This window comes from Elephantulus edwardii, unplaced genomic scaffold (genome assembly GCF_000299155.1).
Source record: "Elephantulus edwardii isolate Elephantulus edwardi_28Jun2011 unplaced genomic scaffold, EleEdw1.0 scaffold00193, whole genome shotgun sequence".
Classification (NCBI taxonomy): Eukaryota; Metazoa; Chordata; class Mammalia; order Macroscelidea; family Macroscelididae; genus Elephantulus; species Elephantulus edwardii.
In genome coordinates, this window is record NW_006399943.1 from 1,217,571 (window position 1) to 1,243,346 (window position 25,776).

At 49.0% G+C, this 25,776-nt stretch overlaps 1 pseudogene; it reads right to left on the reverse strand.

The window, feature by feature from the left end:
* Positions 1 to 25,776, reverse strand: part of LOC102858699 — an 88,701-nt pseudogene that overhangs the window by 45,282 nt on the left and 17,643 nt on the right.

Here is a 25,776-nt window from a genome sequence, read left to right on the forward strand (position 1 = left end):
GAGGAGGAGGAGGAAGAAGAAGAAGAAGAAGAAGAAGAAGAAGAAGAAGAAGAAGAAGAAGAAGAAGAAGAAGAAGAAGAAGAAGAAGAAGAAGAAGTAGTAGTAGTAGTAGTAGTAGTAGTAGTAGCAGTAGTAGTAGTAGTAGTGGTAGTAGTTGTGTTTTTTTAAACGCAATGTGAATTTTAATTCCAAGTAGCTGACTCCATGAATTAGTGAGAAGAGACCCCTGGCTGTTAGGTGACCAGTTAAGCAGCAGGGGAAAGGGACTGCTGGGCAAACCGGCCAAGAAGGCATTTGAGAAAGGAGGCAGCCTGAGGCCATGGGGATTCTCCAGAGACATTCCCAAGTCTTCAGGCCTCAAGACAGGCTGGCCTTGACTTATTCTACAAGGGAGCTGGCCAACTCCCATGGACTCTGCACCGAATGTGGTCCCTGACTTCTAGGGGTCAGTCCCCCTCAAATTGGCATGATGAGAAGTTGACCCGTTGTCCTTCCTGTGTTTACAAGTCTTGGACTTTTAGCAGCTAGAGGCCCCGAGGATGGCCAGGAGCCCCAGCACAGGGAAGGGCCAGCACTGGGGCTACTCCACCCCTCGCCAGCTGAGCAAGCCCAGGCAGGAGAGCCCTCTGGGTCTCAGCTCTTCCTTTATTGGGGGATGGGATAAGAAGGGGTGTCAGAGGTTCTGATGACAATGTCGTCCTTTGATGACAGCTCCTCCATGTCTAATGATGCTCTGAGAATGAGCGCCTCACCCCTGGATGCCCGGTACCTGGGGGCCAAGGCTTTGGTGGCTTTCAGGTCAGCTACCACGTGGAGGTGATAGTAGCTCAGGAAGATCCGTCTCTGGATTAGGAGGAAGCCCAAGCAGAGGGCGTCCCAGAGGATTCCCGCTTCCTTTTCGGGGGGCTCACAGGGCTGGTCCTCAAGGGTGGCTGTATGGGAGAAAGACAAACCAGGGTCGCCTGAATGCCTGCTGGAAGGTCTCCCCTCTGTGACCTACTTCCGAATGGGAGGAACAGTTCTAGCCTGGGCTACCCTTTGCTTGCCACTTCTCTTCCTTTTCTGTTTGTCCATATGGCTGCTCTTGGAGCAGACTGAGGTGGCAGTCAAGGTGGGAAATCAGACCTCTCCCCTCATTCTCCATCTGCACCTTCCCTAGAGCCCCAATCCATCCCTTCTTGATTCCTGAGGCACCCTGCCTTCCCCATGGGGATAAACAGTGGAGCCCAGAATGATGGGAGGAGCTGGCTTTCCAGTATCTTCCATCAAGCCATCATGATGTACAGAAAGCTGTTCCCTGTGATCACGGCACTGAGCCTGGCCTCCAGGCTTGTCTGCAGAAGATGAGAAGTTTGTCGTCAATATCTTTTCCTGACAAACTGAGAAAGTTTGAGTTCCTCATCCAAGATGTCACTCAGAGGCAAGGGGTAAAATAAACACTTGTTCCCTTTGATTTCCTTCACAACAGGGAACCAGAGACAGCTTCACTGGAGCAGAACTCGGGCCTCTCCTCTAAATAGGCCAGAAGCCTGGACAGGTGTGGCTGGAGTGGCAGCTTATGCTGAGAGCCAGAGAGCATGGAGTGGGCTCCCCAGCACCCCACAGCCACCACTAGCATGGTTCTTGGTGTAAACACAGCCCCTACGCCTCTGTGCTTGACTCTGGGGAGAACGGACGGTGCCTGTTCTGCCGTGGCTTTTCTCAATGAGCCCACAGTCTGGGGAAGCAGTCAAATGCTAACACTTTTCTTGGGGCTGATCTCCATGCCAGAGATGAACCGTGACTGACCAAGTGGGGCCAGCGGGGGCTGTTGACATGTGAACTGGGCAGGAGCTGAGACGAGAGGGTTCGGGCTGACTCCTCAGGATGTAATGACAGCATCATTTTTGATATCTGCACTCCTCTTCCCAGGGCCTTTGCAAAAGCATACGCACACACACACACACACACACACACACCGCAAATGGGGCAAGATCAACCATGGCCAACCTCGGAGTGCATGTGTGTGACTGAGGGACTCTTGTGACTCTTCTATATGCTTAGACTTCCTGCTAATAAAACACTCCCTCTTGGCCCTGCTGTTCCAGGGCCCACTCTGCTATGCTGGTGGGCACTGTGGGCTACTCACCAAATTCATATCCTCTCCCTGTACAGAACATGCCCAAGGTGTGGACCAGCCAGCAGTGGGACTCAAGCAATGTCTCCAGGTACACACACGCTCCCACCTGCAACCAAGGAAGACACATGGATCAGACGCCCTATGGGCCTGTTGAACAGCAGCATCATACAAGAGCACCTTTTGCTGTCTTATTAGCTGTAACACCAAAGGACCAGCTACAGAACAAAGCTCTTTTGCCAGAGATACTCCTCCCCAAGAATGTACCAGACAAACAAACCAAACCCACCATGTTGCTGTTGAGTTTATCGTGCCTCATGAAAACCTTACAGGACAGAGTAGAGCTGTCCCAGAGGTGTTCAAAGACCACAATCTATATGGAAGCAGGTCACCCAGTCTTCTTCAGAAGAGTGCCAGATGGGTTTGAACTGCTGATCTTTCTGTCAGCGACTGAGCTCTTAAGCACTGCACCATCCTGAGGATAGAGCTGGGGCTTAACCAAGAGCCTGGAATCCCGGGGAATGTAAATAATCCAGTGCTCTACTAATTGTCGAGAGGTTAGTGGTTCAAAGCCATGCAAGAGGATCTCAGATGTGATGAGCTGGTTCGGAAAGGTCACAGTCTGGAAAACGCCACGAAGAAGCACTGCTCTGCACACATGAGTTGCTATGTGATGTAACTGACTGCATGGCAACCCGTGGTCAAGAGTCCACAGAACAATCTTCCCTGCTGGGCTCAGGACATCAAGGTCAACTGATAAAGCATTCCACAAAGACAATGTTCTGCAGCCTACCTTTGGTGAGCAGCAATTGGGGTCTTAAAAACTTGCAAACAGCCATCATGGGTACTATTAACGATCTTTTCCCACCAGAACAAAGAAGAGTGAAACACATCAGAGATATATAGAAATAATGAGTCCAGAGAATTAAAGGATTCCGTGGGCTTCAACCTCCATAACCTCAAGACCAGCAGACCAAGATGGTTGAGATGGGGCTCAGCTAACACTGCTGACCCCTCTCAAAAGGATCACAGCTGAGATATCAGGAAAACAAAACATAAACATAAAAGCGATCAGACTAATTAGTCTAACAGAGACTGGCAATACCCTTGAGACTATGGATATTTCACTTGGATATGAGAAATATTATCAACCTCAGGTGGAAGCAGGGTGGGGAAGGAGAGATGAACCACAACCTTTGAAACCCTTTCTAGTTCTCAGACTCAAAATCCTCCAGCCTTCAAGCTGCTGAACTACTCAATCCACTTGGATTTGTAGAATTCAAGTAGAACACACTTTGGAAGAGGTGGGCCTAGCAGGGCTGCGATTAGCCAACGCCAGCCTGGCCCGGGGACTGTCTCTAGTTATTAGCTGGTCTTTCTATCGTGCTTCCTTCTTTTGCCTCTTGAGTCTCCTTACATTCAGAGCCCGTCCTTCAATATCAAACGCTTCTCCTGACAGTTCAGTGCGGGCTACATCGAGCATGACATAGTCAAGACAGTTTTATATTTTCCTACCTTTGGTAAATACATCTCTGGAAAAGACCATTCAAGATCACTGTTGACCTTGGCAGAAACTTTTCTGAAGCTATTAAGAGAGTCAGATTAGCAAAACAAAGAGACACCATGAGAGAAGGCCCATGCATACCGACAGGAGTGTCTTCAAGGCCACCACCAGCACCGAATAGGCGATCAGGAGGTCCCAGGGCTGTAGGATGAACTTCACGGGCTTCAGGAGGAGACGGCTTCCGTGGAGCATCAAGTAGCCAAAGGCCACCAGATATCCAAGGCCCAAGATGTTGATTCGCATAGTTCCCGTGAGAAAAACCAGGCAAAGCACAAACCAGTAATGGTAGCGGAAAACCACGACTTTCACCATGTCCAGGTAGGATCTAGAGCAGACAAAAAGATTGCACTTGACAGGTGACACACAGGTATCTCCCACCCTAGACCAAACCCGGCTGCACCCACTGCCTTCAAATCCATGCAGACTCATGGCACCCCTCCACCAGCTTTTCAAGGTTGAAAACAACCTGATCTTTCTCCCAGTGGATTCAAACTGCCGACCAGGGTTAGCAGCTTGACACAGGACGCATTATGACACCAGCCCTCCTTATTGTCTCCTCTGAGACATTCTGAAATAGAGACACTATGATTCAGCGTCAACTCGACAATACTTAACAACTACAACAGGATCCCATTCTCATTCCTCATATACACTTCCCTAAAGATGGAAGATGTTGTCTTTTCAAAAGCTGCATGTTTGCCATCATACCTCTTTTGTTGATAGAGAGTTTGTGTGTTTCATTCATTTTAAAAATGGAACCTTCGTCTATTCAGCCCCCAACATCCTTAGTATATTCTGCATGTAAATTCTTTACCACACGTGTGTCTTTTCTTTCCATGATCTCAAGAACACATTTTTATGAGCAGTTTCATCTTATTTTTACCAAGTTCAACTTAGCAACTTTTCCCTTTTTTAACTCCTGTTTTCTACGTTCTATTGAAAATATCTTCCTCTAGACCAAAGTCATAGAGCTTAGCTTTTTTGTCTTTTTCTTTGGCTTACACTTTTTTTTTTTATTATGGGAAAAGTGTTTATAACAACTACTGCCAATTCAATAATTCTGACACGGACAATTCGTGGCATGGATGGCTTTTGGCACACTGGGCAAAATCCTTAAGACACTTTTCCTGCCTTATTCCACCACCATCAGCAGAAGTCCAAGGCCCTTTATCAGTAATAATACAAGTTTTCACATTCTGGGTTTCATATTTAGGGGTATGGTCCACTTCATGTTCATATTTGTATATAACGTGAGATATGGATCAAAGGCCTTGCCTTTTGCTTCCACTCTGTGGGTATTTATAACTCAAGCCCTGTTGATTGAAAAGTCCATCTCTTCTGAACCAGTCTTTTCTAGTGACTTAAGTTTCTTCACCAACATCATCTTGCTGCTGTCCTCTATTGCATGTCTTGAAGGCAAACTTCCAGTTTTGTTTTGTTTTTGTAAAAAAGCACACCAGAACAACCATGACATGGATATTTGTGGATGTTTTGCATATTACAGGTTTAGAATAAGTGATTCTCTTTTCTGTACAAATTTGTCAACTTCTCACATAGAAGATCGGCTACAATAAAACTGGAAGTCTTTGTCTTTTTTCCTGCTGACTTCCTAGTGCCTTGAGTAGGGCCATGCACCTGGCCAGTTCTCCAGTGACACCTGTAAAGCTGTGGATGGGGGCCTTCCTAGCCTGGGGAGGGAGTCGGTCATGTTCACCACATGACTGCAGGGCAAAGGGGGACATGAAGAAATATCCAGAAACTCATGCATGATGGCACAACTGCTTTTAGAAAATGATTTGGCAATTTCTTAAAACACTGGCTGTACATTTACCCCATGACTCAGCAATCCCAAGAGAAGGGAACACACAGCCTTAAAATCCCTGTGCACGACTGGTCATGGGTGTTTATTCCTATTAGTAGAAATCTGTATGTAAGACGAGCCAGATCTCCATCAACAAAAGAAGGACAGACCAAGTGTGGTCCATCGATATAACAGACTGCCACTAAGCAAGAAAGAAGAAATGAGGTATTCATACATGCAACAGAAATGGATGAATCTCAACTATATAATGCTGTGTCTAAGAAGGCAGGCCCATGATGCACAGACTGCATTCTCACAAAATTCTAGAATAGGTCAGACAGAAATCTAATCAATGTTTGCTTGGGAGGAAGACTTGACTGGGAAGAGGCATGAGGGCACGCTCTGGGATGATGGAAACGCATCACACCTTGCTATGTATCCATCAAAAGGAAATGAAAGTCATTAGTAAGATCCAAATGCTTCCCTGAACATCTCTTTCAATGCAAAAACAGCTTAAAAATGAAAATCTTAGTCACTTTCTCCCCCTAAGGAATAAAATCCTTGGGCTCCCAGAGCTGAAAGGAGAGAAGGTGCCCCACAAGAGCATCTCGGGCCAGGGTCTTGGTTCTCACCGGCAGAAGATGAAGTTGGGAACGAGGCTGAGCTGGGGGAGGTCTTCCGGCCACAGCTCTCTGCTGATCTCCACGTTGTCCCCAGCCCGCATTCTCACCAGGGCTTTGTTCTCCTCCACAAACACCTGGAGCTGCAGGGAGGCTACAAGGAGAAGCAGGAAGTCATCTGGAAGGAGACAAGGAGAGGTCATGACTCTGGCCCGCTAGTCCAAGGGGTCATCATATACAGACACGGACTTGGGTCAAGACGGTGGAGCTGGCCTTCCTTGTCTACTTGTGCCACTTAGGTGTTTATCATCTCTTTCTCAGTGTGCAAACTGTGCAGGGACATTGGGTAACTTCTTAGGCATCTTGCGGACACTACTGTCACCATTCCATGGAGTTGGGCAGGTCTCTAGATTCCCGGGGGTGGTCCCCCTTTCTCCTTCTGAACACTGACTAGCTCTGTGGGATGAGCCTCTGTCTCTCCTCTCCTTGTTCTGAACCCTCATGCTCAGCACAATGCGGGCACAGGTGAGCCCCTCAGTGTTTGCTCACATGGCTAAATGAGTTTGAAAAAAGGATTCCACATGAGATCAAATTCAGAGGACAGGTAAGATATAGAAGAAGGTTGTGGAAAACAGGACTATTTCTACAGTTCCATCTTCTCTGAGGCAGCTCCGGCTGCTTTCAAGAAAATGGATATTGTCTATAGATCAACTGAGAACTTGAACCCCTTGAAGAAAACAGAGAGGACCCACTTCTGGATGGTAAGGGTGAACTTCCAAATGCTGGAAGGCTTTTCACTGTCATTTGGAAATTTGGAAATCTGCTGTGCAAATCAGCAGTCACTTTTTGTTTGATGTAGAGCTAACTCTATGTGTTTTATATCATTGAAAGCCCTGTCTCCCTCATCAAAATAATGCTTTGGAATAAAAGTTCTCTCCTAAACAGGCATCTTTTAATTAGATGGAGACCTTGGAACTTGGTAACTATATTTCTTCACTGAGTACCGTCTGGATGATTACAAGAAGATGAAATGGAGAAATATCGGAATGAAGATTGGCAGAGCGAGAGGACTGAGATGCCACTTGGCATGGCCCAAGTCCTCAATTGCTTGGCCAATCTGAAGTTCCCAAAGTGGAGAGGCACTCGGACACCACAAGTACTCACAGAGTAACAAATTGGCATCAGGCTTCTTGGCAAAATCTGGGAGATACAACCACTTAATGAGATTTGAATGTATTTCTGTACTGGTGGTTCTCCACGGGTAATCTGTAAAGGAAGGAGCAATTTTCTCTTGGTCTTCATTAGTTTTCTAAAGATCATTGAGTCTCTGTTCTATTAATGCTTCTTTCAAATTATATGGAATGACTAAGATGTCGGATATGATTTCAGGGTCAGGAGAAGGACTTTTTGATATAAAAGAGAAAGTTGAGAGGCTGCTGGGGAACTGTGATGACGCTCTACAGTGCAGGGTGTCTGGAGAGGGTCGTGAAGCATGTCAGTCATGGAGAGTGCTGGCCCACCTGGCCCTCAAAATGAGGAGCCATTCGTTCTGTGGGTTTCAAGGGGCAAATCCAGGTGGCACTCTCCACTCTGGGCATTGAGAGGCAGAGTCTGGGCAAGGCTTGAGGGCACTGGGACAGATAGTGAGGCCTGGCTGATGAGAGAGGGAAGGAAAAGAGAAGGGACAAGGGAAAGAGGGGAGGATACAGGTTCACAGAAAGAGGAAGAGGAGGAAGAGGAGATGGAGGAGGAAGAGAAAGAGGAGGAGGAGGAGGAAGAGAGGGAGAAGGAAGAGGAAGAGAAGGAGGAGGAGGAGGAAGAAGTAGGAGGAGGAAGAAGAAGTAGAAGGAGGAGGAGGAGCAGAAGGAGGAAGAGGAGGAGGAGGAGGAGGAGGGAGGGTCTAGAGAAAGGAAAGAAAATGGGAGAAAAAGGCAGAAGGTGGACCAGGCAAAGGAGGAGGAAGGAACGCGCAAAGGAGGGGTGGAAAGAGTAACAGAGGGACGCGAGAGGAGAGAGGTGGGTGAGGAAAGGAACTCGGTGGGGAGACCATGATGGAGACGGTAGAGGTGGGCAGAAGACCCTTAGCCAACAGAAACCTGGCGCGTCCCAGGAGACCACACCTAAAAGAACATGCAGATCTTCCATTAGACTCAGGATGGGATTTTTACGTTTCTGCTGTGATGAGATCACTGGACCCCAGCCCGGGCTGAAGAGGTGCCACCAAGAGGCGACACCCTGCCCAGCCCTGTGACAGGCATGCCACAGTGCTCCTGTCCTTCCCAGCCTCGGCTGTCTCATCTGTACGATGGGGCTGATGACACCTGGTTGACCTAACCCAGTAGGCCTGCTGGGGTGAAGAGGTGGGAAATGCTTGGGAAGGTGAGAGCATCCAGGAGTGAAAGGAGGCCCAGTTCTTCCTGTTTCCTGCTCTTTTCTCTTTCCTCTTTCATTTGCACTTCAAGGCACAATTGGCCAAGGACTCTCTCTCTCAAAGCAAGCCTGGGTGGTGGGAATGGTACTATGAGCCAGCTGTGTCTTTAAGGGGAAAGTCTTTCTTAGGACCAGACCCAGGTGCTGGGCCTATCACTTCTGAGCCCCCACAGTTCCTTAATGTGGCCATTGCCCTGAATAAAGCTACGGAAGCCCAGGAAGCCTACGGCCTCCTCACTCTGGACGCCCTCCAGAATCCACCGGGGGTGGGCAAGCTGCTCTGCTTACCTTTGCAGAAAGCAGGAGGGACCCCGAGGCACAGAAAATACTGAAAGGTCACAAGACAAACGAGAAAACCGCAGTATCGGGGCCAGACCTCGGCGATTGCTCTTCTCCGCCGAAGACTCAGCAAATAAATCAACCAGGTGATGTGGACGAGCGAGTAGAAATCCATGCGCTGCCCAATGACATTGAGGGTGGCCACAAGACACAGCTGAAAGGCAGAAGGAAAGACGGCAGATGAATGCCATGAGCTGTCGAAGTCGAGAAGCAGGACTGGGGGTCTCAGGGCCTGGAGGAGAGTTGTGTGTGCTGAGGTTTTCTTCTTTTTGCTTTATTGCTTTTTACAAAGCATCCCACAGCCTAGAGAGCCTTTACAACCATCTGATAGATTAGCAAATTGGGTAAAAAACAAGCCCCAATGTGTTAAAGACTGTCCAGAGAGACAAAACAGACCCAAACCACCCGGTAATGCGTGGGCAGGGAGGGGGGCCTGTGTGGAGCACAGCAGCCCTACTTGTTCTCAGGGGACCTGAAGCTTCACAGGCAAACAAGGCAAAGGCAGCCACCATTGCCAAGATTTGCAGCTGGGAGAGAAGATGGGACGTTTGAGCACTAATCACACAGTAACCACGGTGGGTTGAAACACTGACAACCCCGGTCAACACGGACGATGCTGGAGAAACAATTCACCGGGTTTTCTTTCAACTTGTAGACCAAGAGGAGGGCAAAGCAGCATTTCTCTTATAAGAACAATACCTTTGGGTCACTGAATAGCTGATGAGGCCCACTTTGTCTCTGTGGAAGTCTTTCAGTCCCCAATAAAGAAGAAACCGTAGACCCATTCAGAATGTCATTGTTTTAAACGACTGCAGAGGAGGCAACGGGCAAAACCTCGTCTCTCTAAACTGACAACTTCAGATCAGAGTCCTCCCTCGAGAGGTCAGTTATGAGCAGGGAAGAATCTAAAACCTCAGGAACTAAAGAGATGTGCTCGAGACCCTTTGGACAATGCATGGACGTTATGTAGGTGTGAACTAAACCAGTTTTGAAAATGTTCAGCAATTTAAAAAAATATTAAATATTATTAAAACAAAACAAAAAGTGATGAGGCAGGTTGGAGAATCTGGATGTGGATTGGACATGTTGGCTAACAATTTGTATACCTTTTGTATGTTTTTGAAGTGCCCATACTTTTTAGAGGTTAAAACAGAAATATTCATGACTCTTGGCATTTCCTTCAAAGTGTTCATTAATATTCAAAATACTAATATTCACAACATTCAAAATATTCATTAATGTGGGTGGGATGAGCCATGCATTGATCATCATTGAAGACAAGATGCATAGACGTCTGTGATTTTACTTTCTTTGCGTTGATGTGTGTTTGACATTTTCTAGAAAACCTTCCAGTGGTAGGAGAGTGCCAGGACATCACCTCAAGGCCAAACTTGTAAACCCCAAAGTTGACAAAGTAGAGCGATGCCGTGAGCACCCCATCATCGAGGTCCGCTCGAGTGACGGTACTGGCGAGCTTGCCCAGCAGCGGACCCAGCAGCTGCTCCTGAAGTCGGTGGAATCTCTGATGTCGTCTCACTGTCACCTCCAAGGTCATGAGGGCCAAGATGGTGAGCTGACTCTGCCGGGCGAAGCAAACTCTGTATCAACCTGACCCACAACCGGGCTGAAGCTTCCTCCCAGGTCCCCCAGGGTCACCACTGGGCAGACGCACACTGCTTGCCTGCCTGCACTCTCTACCCAAGAACATCTGCACCAAGTGAAGGTTTGGATAATCTGAACCCTTTACCGTCCTGCCACCCCTGCCTACGTTCGAGATCTCTTCTGAAGAAGAGTGACTGCTTCCCGGCCATCACAAGGCTGAATAATTTCCTAAATGTTCCCTCAAACATTTCCTTTCATTTCTTCCTATAGGGGATACGCTTCAGAGATACCAGAGCATCGATTTTCCAATTGATCTAGGTGGAGAATGCTTCTCACGGTTATGACTCTTGACAAGCTGGGAATAAGAAGCCAACCATAATGAGTTCATTTACTTTGCTTGATTATATTACGGTGCAATTCAACATGTGTACTAACACACCCTTTCAAGGACATAGGCCTCGTTTAAGCTGCCAGCTCTCCGCAGGGTTGCTGGTGACGCTGAAATCCGTCCTGCTGCAGGGTGGACGCGTCTGAAAACCATCCTGCAGGCTGGCGGTGATTTTGCCGCACACAGTGGAATCTTTCACCAGGGAAAGCTTGATGGATGGAGAGCGAATGACTCAGATTTGGGGATGGGGGGACACAGGGTGTTTGTTGGAGCCTAACTCTGGGTTATAAATTTGCTGCATTTTGCTATTGATTATATGACACCGAGCTGGAAAGAGTCACCTTATTAGATCATATTTAGCCAGGAGCATGCTCAGTCTGCTTCTACTGGGGTGCTTGGGAGAGACTGACTAATTATCTGAGAGGGTCGGTGCCCCAGACGGTCCCTGTCGCAGATGCAATTGGCCATCTCCCTGCCTTGCAGAGACCCCAGAGATGAGCTCTGTTTGGGCCAGTCAAGAGGTGCCTCCTGCATCTTCTTGGCAAATTGTGAAGTGGATTCTCAGTGAGATGTCTGATTGAGTGTCAGGTAGCCAGCTGGACCGCCCTGAGCTTTTCCTCTTGTTGATTTTATTCTTATGAAATATGTATAACAAACAGTGGCCAGTTTAGCCATTTTGAGGTCACAATTCAGTGACCTTCACTCTTCCACCATGTTGCACAATCATCCCCACTACCTGCTTCCAAAAATTTTCTGGAATTATTCTTTCTGGAAACTCAGTAAGTCTAAGTCACAGCTCCCAGTCCCTCCTCTCCCAGCTCCTGGTAGTCACTCTTCTCCTAGACATTTTCTCAAAGTGGCATCGTCTATTTGGGTCCTTCTGTATCTGCCTAATTTCACTCAGCATCATTCCTTCAAGCCTCATCCAGGTGTTGGGCCCTCTTCCCCTGACAGCTGAATAGGACTTGTGCATTTGGAATGTGGGGGTGGGGACTGTCCAGGTGTAGGATCAACAATGACCAGCCCGGGAGCTCACTGAGAGGAAGACTCACAGAGAAAGCACTGGAGATTTGTGGGCCAGACCTCCATGCTCCCTGCCTCCTGGGGTCAGTGGGATCCCATCCATTGTACGGATTAAACCCCCTTCCAGCCCTGTGAGGAACTGGATTTTCTCTGCGGGGGGCTTGAGTCTGTGGAGCTCACCCCTAGTCACTCAGAAAGAGGAGGAGATGGGATACTGACGCATCGGCTAAGACCGAAGGTTTGCTCTCATCAGGAGAAGCACATGCATCATGGGGCTAGGAGCCCCATGCTGGAGTCATGAGAAAATCATGAAGTCACAGTGGGTGGTCTCACTCATCAAGCAAGAACAATCCCTTCTAGACTCAAGTTGCTAAGAAGGCAAGGACGTGTCTTCTCCAAACGGGTCCCCACACTGTGCTTCCCCCAAAGAAGGGCAGTAGGAGGAAGAGCCCTTCTGCTATCAAGGAAGTAGTGATGAGCGAGGGCACACCGACACACTCATGAGTGACTGTCGAGAAGTGTGATCTCTGGACAATCAAGGAGATCTGGAAATTTCAAAGAAGAAGGTGGGAACACCAGATGTGTGTTATGGACACCAGTCTCCACAAAGCTGCCTGGACCAAAGGACTGAGGAGAGTCCACACTGTGTCCAGGTACAGTTGTCCAGAAAACGTAATGAGGAGTAAGACATGCAGACAAATTCCACACACTGATTACCTTTGTGCTGTCACCGCATTGAAACACCTACTGTCACTGCGGAAGAAAACCAAAAGGTGGCTTCAAGAGGAAGAGGAGGCCTGAGGAGGAGGTAGCGAGGAGGAGATTGGAGCCCTCGTGTACTGCTGGTGGAACTGTAAAATGCTACAGCCCCTTGGACAATGGTTTTGTAGATTCCTGAAGTGTTAATGGTAGAATTGCCACAGGATCTGGTGATTCTTTTCCTAGATTTACCTTAAAGACTTGAAAGCAGGGACTTAAACAGAGATCTGTGCACCAATGATCACTGCAGCCTTCCTCATGGTAGCCCGAAGGTGGCAATCACCCAATGTCCACCAGCAGAGGAAAGGGTCCACAGGACTCAGTTCATCAGACGATGGGCCCTCACCCACCCAGAAAGAGGAGTGAAGCTGTGTGACTACATGGACGGACTGGGAAAGTGAGAGGCTCAGTGAAGCCAGGCAGAGACAAAAGGACCCGTACCGGGCTATCCCACCTTTAGATCTCTAGAATAGGCAAATGCACAGAGACAGAAATCGATCAGAGGTCACCCAAACTGGAGAAGGACGGGAAGAGGCTATGAGAGATGGAGTGCAGGACCTCTGTCCGAGAAAGAGGACAATGGTGATGACCAGGTAGCATGGCACATGTACCAAAGGTCACTGAATTGTGTCCTTAAAACTGGTCAAGGTGCCTTTTGTTCTGTGTATTCTTCCTCAATAATTAGGGCTAGAAAGACCCCAGCCAGCTGGGCTGGGGCGGGGGCTCTGGAAGGGAGTCATTAATCTCCTCGTTGGTTCAGGCAAGATGCTCCCCCACTTGGATTGCGCTGCAATCCCTGATTGGCTGGGTGTCTTCATTTTCACGTCTGCTAACAGCCTGCCTTTAATGTCACCTCTCTCCTTATTCATTTCTGGCTTTCCGAGCTGCCACAGAAACCTCTCTAGGCAAAACAGTAAAAGTGAAAGATACATCTGAGCCAGGTTCATTCTCAGTAATATATAACTTGGTCACTAAAGCAATTACTTAATGTGATGTTCCCTGGAAGGGCCTGGGACATGGGGTGTACTGAGCGGGAACTTACTGTGTGCCTGGCCTGAGCTGGACACCTCACCTTGTTAACCCATCCTGGCTTGAGGGTCCTCGGGGGCTCTGCTTTCTTGATGCTTCCATGTGTCCATGTGATGACCTGGGCATCATCTCACCCCCTCCTGCGCCCTGTCCCCAGCACCCAGCCCTACCTGCACGCAGGGCAGCACCTTCCCAGAGCACTTCCTCAGCGCTCCCAGCCATTCAGCTGGGTCCACAGGCTGGAGGTAGAGGACGGATGTCCCCAGGAGCTTGGCTGAGGGGCGAGTCTCATTTCCCTGCCACATCTAGAAGGACACAGAGATGCAGATGGTCACGGTGGTGCCACCGCTCTGTCCCCAACCCTGACTCAGAGCCCAGGAAAGAATCCAGCGGAGCGCGGTGACCCCAGTCCCACGACTCCTTCTCACCAAGGCCCAGGGTCCTCATCTGAGGAAGAGCAGGTGCGTCTGGCCTCTCCTTCAGACTCTTTACTACAAGTCCTGGAGGCTCTAACTCGCTCCTCCCTCTCTCCTGCCTCTTCCTTGAACCAACAGGACTGTACCCCTGGGGTTCCAGGAGCCTCCCGCACCCTCCATGGCTGGAGTCTCAGAGTTTTGCCCTTTTAAGCCAGGTCTCCAGGGAGCCCCACTCAACAGTTACCCTCCCATCCCCGCCTCTAAGCCTGGTGCTGACTGAGGTTCTCGGCATCTGTCACAACTAGCTGCCTCCCAACCGCTTTGACCCCCGCTGCTCACATTCTCTACCCTCCAGTTCTGACCCCATCTTTATCACTCTATACCCCTCACCCACACCCTTGCCCCCCCATCACGTCTATCTCCTTCACTTCATGGCCCTCACCCCACACCCCTCGGCTCCCTGTACCTCTCATCTCCACCCCTCATCTCCCCACCACCTCTTTTCCAGTTTCCCCCACCCTCCCTCACATCCAAGCCGTGTCTCCTTGTCCTCCTCACCGCCAGTTCCCACATCACCTTTCCTCCTTTCTCTCTGCTCCATCCCCCAACCTCCTCACTTCACATCTCCCACCATCTTCTATCCTTATTCCATCTCATTCCACATTCCCACCCTCACATCCCATCCCCATCCCTCCATCTCCCATCCCCCATCCCTCCATCTCCCATCCCCCATCCCTCATCTCCCATCCCTCCATCTCCCATCCTCCATTTATCCATCTCTCATACCCATCCCTCCATCTCCCATCCTCCATTTATCCATCTCTCATACCCATCCCTCCATCTCCCATCCTTCATTCTTCTATCCCATCCCCCATCCCTCCATCTCCCATCCCCCATTCTTCCATTCTCCACCCCTCATCCCCCCATTCCCCATCCCCCATCCCTCCATCTCCCAGCCCCCATCTTTCCATCTCCCATCCCCATCCCCCATCCTTCTCAGCTGTCCCCACTTGCTTCTCATTCTGACGCTCTATGTCCCACCTCACTACATTTCTTACCTCTCATCCTTCCTCATCTCCCTACCTCCTTCATCCTCCATCTCCCCCATGGCAGTCCCTCTAATCTCCCCCTCTGCTCACCTTCCATTTCTTCTCTCCTCATCATCCTCATTCTCTAGCCCCCCAGCTCCCTCTCTCTTTATTTCCTGTCTCCCACCCTCTGTCCCCACCCACTCCTGTCTCCCCCACCAGGAGAGGTCAGGTTGACTTCACTCCCTCCTGCAGCATCCTCCTGGGCCTGGAGCGCAGCACCAGGACTGCCCCCCCCCCCAGGGACATGTGCTTCCTGTTCCTGCCCTCAGCATCTCACCCCTGTACCCTTGTGCTTCTGACCCCCACTGCTCCTACTCAGCCCCTTCACAGCTTGGCCCCCACCTCCAACAACAGCACCTCCGCTGTCTTTTGAGTGTCTGTCTGTCCCTCTGAAATATCCTTCCAAGAGGATAGATCTCAACTCCCAGGCCTCTGCCACCCTTGCAGCCCCCTCTCCACAGTGTCTGGCACAAACCAGGCACCCCGAAATGCAGGTTGAGGGAATACAGGAATGGAAGGTAGAAGCTTGGATGACATGAACTCTCTGGCCCTGCCATCTTTCCATGGATTGTCACGTGGTCCCGTTACCTGTGTTTCTTAGACAGCTCCCCTTTGAACAGCCTGTCAGCAGGGACAAGGGGTGGAGGCTCAGGCCCTGTCTGCTTTAAGCGAGCTCCTCATGGGTCAGGGGGGCAGCTGGCCTGGGACAGAGCTCACCTCTGAACAGTTGGAAGAGTAGGTTGAGGGCTTGACACCCTTCAACTGGTACATCATCTTACAGATGACCATCACACAGGCCCAAACGGTACAGATGCGACGCACATGGGGCCGCAGCTTAGTGTAGGGCAGGGCGGCCGTCCAGGAGACGTAAAACAGGGAGTTCATCAGGGACACCTGCAAAGGGCACAGAGGCGTGTGGGATCACCGTGTGGACCCCGTTTGCCGACGATGAGCAGGGCATCTCTCAGGGCTGCCTCTGAGTCATGGCTCTCTGCTCCCTGAAGGAGCAAAGTGCAGGGCAGTGCTGCGCCCTCCCCATGAGCCACTTCGGACCAGCCACTATGACCCAGCAGGTTCTCACGGCCCGGCTCACAGGAGCAGACCTCCAGGCTGTTGTCCAGTTTAGTCTGGACACTCTGATCCAACCTGCTCATCACCACAGCAACATGGCCACCACCTCTGACGGAGTGTTTGCTGTGTATGAGGAGCACAGCCAGGAACTGAACCCAAGTCTCCCACACAGGACGTCAGGATCCTGTCACCGAGCCACCACCGCCTCACAGGGTGAAGGCAGGAGTTAGCAGTCAGCGCCTGGATCCGCTGTGAGAAGGCCATATTGCACCCAAGGAAAGAAGGGCCTTGACACTTGGCTCCGAGTCTTGCGAACAAGACTACACACAGGGCCCCAGGAAGGCCACCAACCTCCTGCAACGTGAGCCAGACGACCACAGAGGACACGAGCTTGATGATGTGGGCTTCCAGGACGCGCCACAGCAACACTTGCATTCCAGTCACCATTTCCAGAAGCTTCAAGAAACCAGCTGCCAGCTTGGTGATGACCCCGTCCCAGTCGTTGGTGTCCCTCTCTGAGAAGAGAAAGGTTTTAGCTCACTCCTCACGCAGCTGGTAATCCCAGGCTTATTTCCCTCTTTAAAACAATTGAGAACTCCCTCTCCCCTAATTAGGAAGAAACTAGGACAAAGCTGAAAAAAAAAATAGGAAGAGATTGGCTTTCTTTAAAGAACGTTGTTTTCCAATAATACTTAGTGAGCATGGCAGGGCCCCACAGACCTCATGTCCCCATGTTGCTGTCATCCTCTGTCCTAACAAAGCTCTCCTGATGTCCAAGTGTCTGCTACTGTCACCTGCTTCTGTAACAGGCCAGATCGTAAATATTTCAGACTCTTTGCAGGCCCTGTGGTCTATGTCACAGCTGCTCAGTGGTATCACCACAGTGCGAAAGCAGACCTAGCATACAGGGAAGAGGATGCGGCTTTCTGTCCCTCGCCAGGAGGGCTGCTGGTGACCCCAGAGGCAGCCCCGGCCACACTCGGCTCTAGACTTTGCCTTCCTTGAAGGAGGAGCCAGCAAGCAGTTCTCTGTTCCCACAGCTCACAGCTCCCGGAGGGTGGGCGCAGGCTTGGCCCCTCACATGCATCCCTGCAAAGCTCTCCTGGGAGTGGGAGTGAGTGAAGAGCAGAACTGCCCAAGAGAAGTTAACTTTCTTTTTAGAACAGTTTTTATTGATTGATTTTTCTCTTCCACTCTCCCAACCTACTCAGTTTCTAGCTAAACCCATAGAAAGGAAAATCCTGAGGAGGACACCTCTCTTTTTAAAAGTTATGCATCAAATATCTATGTTGTTGTTGTTGTTTGACGCCATCGAGTCATAGACGACTCATAGCGACCCAATAAACGAACGGCCTGAGCACTGTTCGTACACAGAGTTTCCGGAGGCAAGCCATTTCGGAAGTGGATGCTGCTCCTGCTTCCAGGTTTACGGGAGTACTGCATGATCTAAAATCAGGAAGCGTGCATGTCAGGGCTGTATCCTTTCTCCATACCTATCTAATCTGTATGCTTGGCAAGAAGCTGGACTTTATGAAGAAGAGTGTGGCACCAGCATTAGATGAAGACTCATCAACAACCTGGATTATGAACATGACACAATCTTGCTTGCTGGAAGTGAGGAGGCCCTGATGCATTTACCTTGGAGGGTCAGGGAAAGCAACTCTCCAAGTGGATTACATCTCAATGTCAAGAAAACAAAAATCTTCACCACTAAGCCAATGGGCAGCATGATGAGAGATGAGTAAAATATTGAAATTGTCAATGACTTAATCTTACTTGGATCCACAATAAGCACCCTTGGTACTAGCAGGAGAATAGAAAACGTATAGAATTGATAAAGTCCGATGTCAGGGATCTCTCAGAAGTACTGCAAAGTAGTGGTGTCAGTTTAAAGACTAAAGTGTACCTGATTTAGGCCACAGTTTTTCCAATAACCTGCTATGCATCTGAGAGCTGGACAGTGAATGAAGATAACAGGAGAAGACTCAGTGCTGCCACTGTTGTAGAATGAGGCTGACATCAGGATGGGGGTAAGTCTGAGAAAAAATGGATAAATTATGTATACTGCATTGAAGCCAGTGAGGGAGAGAACCGTTTACAAAATAATCTATTTTAGGGCATTATGATTATCATAAGAGTTTGGAATGAGGGTTGCAGAGTGGAGTATACTCGGTGTGAGGGTCGGAGGGTGCGAGGGGATTGCATACCAATGACAGAGTTTTTCTTCTGCTTTTAAAGAAGAGCGAACTGGGGGTGAGGGTGGGGTGGGCAGGGAGAAAAATGCAACAATGAATGAATGGAAATCCACAATCTCTGCAAACGTTCATTGAAATTAATAATAATAATTAAAAATCCTATTAAAATAAATTTTTTTAAAAAATAACCAATGCATTTGAGTTGTGGCATTTGAGAAGAGTGCTAGATATTCCATGGACTATGTCTTGGAGAAAGTACAACCAGAGGGCTCTTTGGAGGCAGGAATGATGAAGCTTCGTCTCACAGACTTTGGACATGTTAGGAAAGACTATTCCTAAGGAAGGTGCATCATGCTGGGGATGGTGGAAGATCAGCAAAGGAGAGGAAGAGCTTCAACAAGAGGGATTGACACAGTGTCTGTGGCAACAGGCGCAAACGTGATGCAGATTATAAAGCTGATTCAAGACAGGACTGGGATAGATCTGTTGTTCAGAGTGCTGAGTCTTCCTCAACCCAACGACACTTAACAATTACAACAGTATCTGCTGAGATGAGGTAGATCGCGTTGTTTTGATTTGCATCTCTCTATCAGCTAGTGTAATAAACAGATACGTCTTGGAGAAGGTTCAGACAGAGTGCTCCTTAGAGGCAAAAACAACACAGCTTCATCTCGGACACTTTTGGCATGATGCTGGGAGAGGCTAGTCCTTGGAGAGGGCCATCATGGTTGGACAGGTGGAGGGAGGGCAAAAGAAAGGAAAACCTTTAATCAGAGGAATCGACACAGTGGCTGCAGCTATGGGCTCAAATACGTCAGAGATGGTGAAGACAGGGCGGGGTGGCACACAGTTCAGATCTGATGGTCAGAGGGTTCCTGTGAGTCCTACTGAACTCGAGGGCACCAGACCACAACAAAAGCTAGTCATCTCGAGTATTTCTTCAGCATTTGGTACAACGCCTTTTCAAGTCCTCTGCCTATTTTGTGCTTGTGTTTACCTTCATCCTTCTGAGGTAGAGTGTTCCATAAACTTTAGAGATGAGACGCTTATCGAATGCATCAGTAGCCAATATTCTTTTACAATCTGTAAAGTCTCTTTTTACTCTTCTGGAGAACTCTTTTGAATGATGTAAGATTTCATTTTTAGGAGGTCTGAATCATCTCATTTCTTTATTGGAGGGTTAACTTTCAACCATGGATGCATCAGGGAACTAAAAGCAAACTAATTACCCACAAGGAGGTTAACTTCTCACTGCTCAAGGGAAATTTGTCTATATTTTCTGTTCTTTATATTTGAAAAAGACTATAATTTCATGTCATGGATTGCATTGTGTTCTTCCCGTACCCTCTCCTCCTATAAAAAGCCTGTGTCCACTTGGCTAGATCATTATTATTATGTCATCATCTCCCATTTTGTCATCTTCTATAATTATCTTGTTGGAAGCAGGAGTGGCATCCATTTCCTAAACAACATGCCTCTGGAAACGCAATGAACTTTGAGAAACAATGAGAGTTATAGAAAGGCTTCAGGTCTTTTGTTCATAAGGTTGTTATGAGTCGTGCTCAACTAAACAACAATCAACAACACAACAGCATAATTATCCTGTGTGTTGCAAACCTTCACTTCTATGATGCTAGTGAGGCAGGGTTAGAGACAGTTAAGCTAATGAGGCAAGACACAATCTATTGGATTTGGCTGTATTTTGAGTCAATCTCTTTGGAGATATAAAAGAGATTAAATAAGCCAGCAGAGAAAGAAACCTACTACCGGGGAGAAGAGCCAGAAACTGAGCATGTCCCTTGGATGTGGGGGACCTATGCCTACAGACTCCTAAACCCTGGGGAATGTTGATGGGAATGGAGATGGGATCTCCACAGACTACTGGGCCCACAGACACTGAAAAGAGACAGAGACTTGTCTTATACTGTGAGCCAACAGGGAAAGCCTTCTCCTAGAACTTGCATTGTGTATTTGAACTTCTGGCCTACTGCTAGAGAGCTCTGATATCCTAGTAGTAAAAAGTTGGGCTGCCAACCCAATGCCAAGTGGTTGGAATCCACTAGCTGCCCTTTGGGAGAAAGATGGACAATCTCCTATGTACACAATTTATATCCTCTGAAAAGTCTGCTGGAGGATCGGCTATGAGTTGGTTCCTATTCAATGGTACATAACAACAACAGCCTTCTGTTTCAGAAGCATTAGAGAACTAAGACATTTAGGAAGATGAAAGATATACCTTGCAGCAGGGACTCAGAATATGACAGGTGCTATGCTAAGTAGCCTGTGTGTCTTATTTCAATCCCCACCGCATATTGAATGAAATTTCACATGCTCTGGAATCCCTAGTAGGCAATTAGTTTCCCAAATAAGCAAAACAGACTCCAGAGATATCAGCTGCTCTTAATTTGCCAACTATGTTTTCACTGAAAGTGCACAGCAACTGTCAACGCAAGCACTATTTGAATTAATGTGGAAATGACTTCACAGGTCCAACTAACTTAAAGTGGCACCCTGTCTAACACGAGGATAAAAACATGGCTGCTAAGGCAAGAGCCCTAGGCTCCCTCAGAAGCTCCTAAGGGAGATGGCAGGCGGTGAGGCAGCCCAGCTCCTCACGTAGAGCAGCTGGCCGTCACTTCTTAGTACATGGCCGTTGTGTTGAATCAGTCCAAAACCCCTATATCATTAACAAAACAAAAAAACAAAACCCCCCAACCAAACCCAAATGGTTATGTTTGCTTGAACGTGTAGGACTCTTGATAAGATAGAAGCCTCCTCAGTGGTAAATGGGGATTCGTGGGGAAAGCAGTGTTTCCAACCTTCTAGTTCTTTCTGTTCCTGTTCTCTGTCCTCCACCTGCATCCACGGCTCATCCTCTACTCTGGTGCCTGCTCTGTCTGTCCGCTTCCATGTGGCTGCTTTCGCCCTCTTTGGTCCTAGACTGGGAATCAAAGACAGGAGCACTTTCAGGCACGCGACTACAGAGAGCTGAACAATTGCCTTGCTGTCCCATCCATGGCATGGGTCTGAGGTCATGGCCAGTGGGGGGGGGGGGTCCATGATTAAAAGAAAAACTGAAAAAGAGTTGATCTGGTTTTATTTGTAACGTTGAATCACTCCCATTCGTGGGGACAATTAATTCCAGAAGTCAAGATGGGAACATGTATTTTCTTAGCCCTTACCTCTTCTGCAGCTTCCAAATCATATCTTTAAGCCTAAGAGAGAAAGATAGAAAGATGGAGTAAACATTCATTTTCCACTGATTTATGTAAACCTCAAACTCCCTAACACTGAGCCTACAGCTTTCGAGTCTGCTCCGGCTTCAGACCACCCTCCTTCAGGTTTCGGAGGTGGTAAATCTTAATGAGAAGAGGTGGCCCCAGAGCAATGATGGCTGTTTTCAAGGTGTTCACCTTTCAGCTAGCAGCCTGCCACTTAACACACTACACCACCAGCACGTCTTTAATTCTCCCACAGATTCTTAAATATTCATTTCTTATATGGATGGATCAATGCATGCACATAATTCTAAAAAAAAAATCAATGCTAAAGAAACACAAGACAGAGAGTGAAAAGGGCCTCTCCTTCCCACCTCTGTTTCCTGCCCCCAAAGTAATCCTGGGGTTTCTTCAGCACTCCTCTGAAGAGAAGCTCTGTATGTGTAAGCACGAGTATATTTTATATGTATATAAAATATACACGTATTCATACACACACATACATATTTGTTTTCCCCTTAAACAACGGGTAGCACATTCTATACACAGTGTTCTGCATCTTGCTTTTCTCTCTTGGCAATATATCTTGGAGTTTATGCCGTATCAGTATATATGGAGTTGCCTCCTTCCTTTATTGGCCACATAGCATTATGCTGTGGAGCACACCATCATTTGTGTAAGCAGGCCCCTTGTGATGGGCAGCCATTCCCTGCTGGAGTTTTTAAAAAGAATGAGATGGACATTTCAGCACACAGACAAGCTGCAGAGGAGTGTGGAGAGGTAGGGCCACGGCTGTTGAAGGAGGCCTCGTGCGGAAGGAATGGTACTCACAGGTCGGCCAGCAGCTGCTCATCTCCTGCTTCCGTGTTGCTAAGGGGGTCGGGAGATCACAGAGCACATGTGTAGGAAACTCGGTGGGAGCTGCTATCGACCCCCACAGTGATGGTCTGGTCTCCCAATACCATCAAGCTCCCTTGCACAGCAAGCACAACAAATCCATCTCTGAAAGCCTTCACCCCTTCCCACTACCCAAGGGGTTGACCCAGTGGGGCCCAAGGCTTCAAAACAGTGTTTCTTCCCAAGCTCCCTCCTTCCACAGCAGCAAGACTCTGATCAGGATTAACATTTTCATGCTGTTATTTCAACGATGGGGGTGCGTGGCGAGCAGCACTTGATCCTGGCTCCCCAGCTCCCCAGGGGCCCCGCCAGCTCACCTCCCCCTTTGCTTTTAAAGCTCCTTATCCCACCTTGAGTATGAACAAGGGCGTCGAGAACTGAAAGCGAACGACGCACTGTTGACAGAAAAGAGTATTGTGCGTCCCCCGGGGAGACAGAGAATCGTAGGACGGTGTGCGTGTACCTTCTCATACAAAGTAGAAGGGTTGTTGTACAGCTTGATCCGAAAAACAGATTCGGGCATTTAGACCACAACGTCCTGCTAATTTTTCTTAGTAAAGAAATAAATTACTTTGGCAATGTACCACCTTTGAAAAGAAGGATTCTGCGAAATACTCTTAACGTATTAGTCACTCAGTCTGAAAATTAAAAAAACCTTTAAAAGCCAAGTTTCACAGCCAGCTCCTTAATTTAGTTAAAGTGCAGGATGGTTAAAAAAATAAAATAAATAAAAGCAATCCTTGGCCACTTAGGCTCTCCACAAAACGGACCTGAGAAAACTCATTTAAAAAGGCCTAACAAAATCGCAGTGACCATCTGAGTGCAGTCCGACACTGCCCACGGAGTCACCCCGAAGGACACACGAGGCTCTTTATCCCCTAGCCTTCCTAAGTCCACAGCACACCCACAAATGAGTGATTCAGCAAATGAAAAGACAAGTTCATTTCCATCTCCCGAGCTGAGTCCGTCTTGGAGTCTCATAAAGAGGTCTTCAAATGCCACCCCGGCAATGACAGTACCTGTAAGATGGGCCTTTTCTTTGAACGGCCGTCATGCGTAGGCTGGTGGTCTTCAGAAAATCTTCATTAAAGTAATGAAGCTGAAGGATGCATGCCAGCAGGAAGGCGGCAGGCAGGAGAAGCTCAGCAAACAGCCCCGCCGTGTCAAACCGCTCCAGGCCTGCATCTCGCAACCTGGAGCAGGGAGAGGGCCAGGGTGCAGACCCCCAACCTGGGTCCCACCTGACTCAGAGCCCTGCCTTGAGAAGCCCACCGTCCTTTCGCTTGATAATCAGATGGCTTTGCAGTTCTTGGCTCTAGATTGAGAGGGACACGGTGTGGTGTCTACAAGGTGGACTCCATTCTGCCTGGGGCCTAGATGGTGCCACTCTGTACCCCCAGAAAGGTTTTTGGCAGGTGGGCACAGGTGGCTGAGAAAGCTCAGAATTCTCGGTCAGGGATTCAGGAGGGAATATGTGGTTTTCACATTAACTCAGACTTGTAGTTGAAATGGGATGGGAGGTACAAACTGGGGTCAGGGTTTGCTCGAAGCCTACAAGAGCCCACAGAGAGGGTGAGAGAGAGAAGTGGGGGTGGGGGCAAAGTCCATGGCCTTTGAGGACTCATAGAGCAGGCACTATCTGATGGCAGCACTTTGATGGGTTCACCTTCACCTTGCCCTTGTCAACCCTGACCTTCGTGCCAACTGTAGGTAGAAGAGGGGCTCCCAAGACCCAGAAGAGTCAGAGCTCTGAAGAGATACCCCCAAACTGGACAGAACCAACTAGAAGAGCCTAAGATGAGAAACCTTCAGGTTCTCCCATGCTGACAAGGCATCATCACGGTTGCTCCTTTGGCAACCGCATCCCGTGACTCCTTTGTGGTCTTCAGATTTCCACAGGAGGCCACAGGGCTGAGTAACTCTGATGCCCACCTTCCCAGACCCCAGAGCCCAGGGACACTTGCAGAACAAGGACTTTCTAGCAAACCCCATTATGGACTGCTACTGTCAAGCTGCATGATCCCACTGCTTACCCTTCTTCAGAGAGCCCCAGGGTCTGGTTGAAAAATCCAGACACGGTTTGAAACTGGTAAGTGTAGACCACAATGAGGACCACCATTGAGTAGGAAACGACCACCATCCAAAAGCACTTCAGGAGCCTCCGCCAGGTGGGATAGTGCACCTGCAATGTCGACACGGTCTCCAGGGACATGCATGGAGGTTAACTAGGGACAAGGACAAGCGAGGGGCCAAGGGAGGGCTCAGCTCTCCACCACTCCCTCCCCAATCCCACATGATCTCATGCTTTCAGACAGACTACTTGGTTGGCTCAACCCCAGGGCTCATTAGAAGACAGAGGTCTAAGTGAGTTTTGTACGAGACTCAGAATGAGGTAGAGGCCATGTCTGTAGCCGAGCTACCGTCAGGATACCAAGCGGAGACCCTGGGGTAGGCCATGTCCATTGAAGCCTGCAGGCACCTGGTTGGAAGCCCTGTGTTTACTGGACAATCTGAGAGGCATCGGAAATCAATCTTCCTCTCGGGCACACACTACCTCCCGCCAGCCTGTGTGGAAACTGCAGGGATGCTGTGCCCAGCGGTACAGTGGGTGGGCTGCCACATTGATTCACACAAATGGGCTCCCGTGGCTGCCCTCTGGGTCTCCGCCACCCGCCACGCTATGAGAAGTGACCACGTGGAGGCCTCTGGGAAGTGAATGGGTTGGAGGAAAGGAGGTTCCACTCCCTCCGACCTGCCTGTGGCCTTGGTCTCCTGGGCGCTGGGGCTGGGAGGGCTGGCAGGTAAATGGAGGCAGCATGTCAGATGGCCTGTCTCGTGACCTGAACCTGAGAAGGTGGCCTGCCCTCTGCAGAGCGCACTGACCTTGGTACCACACAATATGGCCAATCTTTCAATGAACTCCCCACAAGGGACCAGAATGACGACAGCCACTCAAAAGGTTGGATGAGCGCCTGAGGGGGCAGTGACTATGTCTGTGAGGAGGGAAACCTCGGGAAAGGAGGGTGAGCTGGATGTGCAGCTGGAAGACTGTCCTGTTACTGAACTGTGATGTGGAGATGGTCGGAGTGGTGAGCTTTCTTCTGTGTATATTCCCAACAACAAATTAATGGACCCTGCCCCACGCATGCCCTGTGTGCCTCATGGCTTGGCTTGCTTGAGGGCCTGACGGCTCGCTGAGCCGAGCGTGTGTGAGGGA